We start from the raw sequence: 3015 nt of genomic DNA on the forward strand, positions 1-3015 counted from the left end.
TTTTAATTTCCCGTTTTTCGAAACGAGTAAAGAAATAATAAAAAAAAAAGGACTGAACGAGAGGAGAAGACAAGAGAGAGAGAGAGAGAGAGAGAGAGAGAGAGAGAGAGAGAGAGAGAGAGAGAGAGAGAGAGAGACAGACAGACAGACAGACAGACAGACAGACAGACAGACAGACAGAGAGACAGAGACAGAGAAAAAGAGAGAGAGAAACAAAAACAAAATCTGCAACAGAAACAGTAAAGAAAAAAAGAACACGAAAGAAACTAAGAGAGAGAGAGAGAGAGAGAGAGAGAGAGAGAGAGAGAGAGAGAGAGAGAGAGAGAGAGAGAGAGAGAGAGAGAGAGAAGAGAGAGGAGAGAGAGAGAGAGAGAGAGAGAGAGAGAAGGAGAGAGAGAGAGAAGAATGAGAGAGAGAGAGAGAGAGAGAGAGAGAGAGAGAGAGAGAGAGAGAGAGAATGAGAGAGAGAGATTGAGAGAGAAAGAGAGAATGAGAGAGAGAAGAGAAGAGAGAGAGAGAGAGAGAGAGAGAGAGAGAGAGAGAGAGAGACCCGAGGAGCTAAGAAGCTAAAGAAGACTCATAAAAGGAGGGACGAGCGACGACAACTTGTAATAATAATACGCCCGGATCATAGCCTTATCCTCCCCCTCCTCCTCCTCCTCCTCCTCCTCCTCCCCGTCCTCCTACTCCTCCTCCTCCTCCTCCTTCTTATTCCTCCTCGTCTTCCTTCTCCTTCTTCTCCTCCTCTTCCTTATCCTCCCCCTCCTCCTCCTCCTCCTCCTCCTCCTCCTCCTTCTTATTCCTCCTCTTCTTCCTTTTCCTCCTCCACCTCCACCTCCTCCTCCTCCTCCTCCTCCTCCTCTTTCTCCCATTTCTCCTCCTCCTCCTCCTTCTTATTCCTCCTCTTCTTCCTTTTCCCCTTTCTCCTCCTCCTCCTCCTCCACCTCCTCCTCCACCTCCTCTCCCTCCTCCTCTCACTCTGCCCTCCTCCACCTCCTCCTCCTCCTCCTCCTCCACCTCTTCCTCCACCTCCTCTCCCTCCTCCTCTCACTCTGCCTCCTCCACCTCCTCCTCCACCTCCGACAACAGAGCGTAAAAATGGCCCATAAAGACAGAGGACCATTTAAGGAGGCGTCGTATGAGCGGCGTTTGTGATTCATAAGGAAAGAGAGAAGGAAGTTGGAAGGGGAGGAATGGGGGGAGAGATTGCGGAGAGGGGGGAGAGGAAGGGAGGGGAAAAGTGAGGATAGGGAGGAATGGGGAGGAATGGGGGGAGAGATTGGGGGGGGAGAGGAAGGGAGGGGAAAAGTGAGGATAGGGAGGAAGGGGAGGAATGGGGATAGGGAGGAAGAGAGGGCAAAGGAATGGATAAGGAGGAGGGGACGAGGAGGAATGAGGAGAGAGAGATTAAGAGTACGAGGGGGAATGGAAAAGGGTTAAGGGAGGGAAGGGAATCCGGGGGAAAATTATTAAGGGGGGGATAGGGGGGGGGGGGAAGGAGGGGAGATTGAGGGAGGGGGGGGGGGGGAAGAGAGGAGGGGAAAGGGGGGGAATTTAGGGGAGATCGGGGGGGGAGGGGGGGGGAAAGAGGATGGAGGGGGGGGGGAAATGGGGGAATTGAGGGGAGGGGGGGAATGGGGAGAGAGATTTGAGAGAGGGGAGAGAATAGAGAGGATAGAGAGGGTAAGCCCGGGAGGCAACAAGGGGGGAAGGGAAAAGAGGAATAGAGAGCTGCGAAGAAAACAAGGAAGGGGGGAAAAGGAAAGAAAAAAGGAAATGGGGGTTTCGAAGAGGGAATAAAGAGTAACAAAAAGGGGAATTTAAAGAGAGAAAAAGAGAAAGAGTTTGGGGAAAAAATGATAAAAAGAAACAAGAAAAAGAAAACCCCCCCCCCCCCCCCCCCTCATGCTCTTCCCCCTCACCCCTCATCTCCTTCCCTCTAGAAACTCGATAGAAGAGATATTAAAAGATTTGGAGGAAAATGGAGAAAGGGGAGGAAGAGGAGGAAGAGGGGGGAACAGGGGGAAAGGAGGGGGAAAAAGGAGGAAGGGGAGGAAGAAAAGGAAAGAGGGGGAAAGGGGGGGGAAGAGGGGGAAGAAAGGAAGAGGAGGAAGAAAAGGGAAAAAAGGGGGAAAAAATGAAGGAAGAGGGGAAAACAAATAGGGTAAAAGGAAAGCAAAAGTATTAAAGGGAGCCCCTTGGAAAGGGGGAAAAAAAAAAGAAAAAAAATTCGCAATAAAAAGAATGGGCGAGGAAGAGTAGGAGACGTAATAAGAATACGAAGGAAGAGAGATTATTTACTCAAAGAAGTATCAAAAGAGGTTTAAAAGAAGGGGAAAAGAGAGGGGAGAGAGAGAGAAGGGGAGAGAGAGAGGAGAGGAGTTTAAAAAAAGGAGAAAGAGAGAGTGGGGGGGGGGGGGGAAATCCCGAGGGAGAGAGGGGGGGGAGGGGGGAAGGGGAAGAGAGAGAGGGAGGGGGGGGAAAACAGGGGGGGAGAGAGGGGAGAGGGAGAGAGAGAGAGAGAGAAGAGAGGGGAAGGAGAAGAGAAAAAGGGAGAAAAGAGAGAGAAAAAGAATTTGGAAAGGGGAAATTTGAAAAATATGAATGGAGAGTGAGAGAAAGAAAAGGAAAGAATTAAAAAAAAAAAGAATGAAGAAGAGAGAAAGAAAGAAAGAGAGGGAAGAAGAGAAAAAAAAAGAACGAAAGAAAGAAAAAGATAAAAGACAGCTAAAAAAAAATAATAATAAAAAAAAAAAAAAAGCAGACAAAGAACCGACTCCCCCTATATAAATAAAGCGCCAAAGGGCCCGGGGGGGGGGAAAAACGGAAAAGGGGAAAAGGGAAAAAAGGGGAAGGGGGAGGAGGAAGAGCGGGGGGGGGGGGGGGTTTGAGAGAGGGGATTTAGGATTAATAACACAGAGTATTGCACTTGGCCAAATAAGTGAGCAACGAAGGAGGGTGAAAGGCGACGCACAAAAGAAAAAGGGGGGGAGAGGAAAAGAGATAAAAGGGAAA

Source organism: Penaeus monodon, chromosome 13, assembly GCF_015228065.2.
Source record: "Penaeus monodon isolate SGIC_2016 chromosome 13, NSTDA_Pmon_1, whole genome shotgun sequence".
NCBI classification, from domain to species: domain Eukaryota; kingdom Metazoa; phylum Arthropoda; class Malacostraca; order Decapoda; family Penaeidae; genus Penaeus; species Penaeus monodon.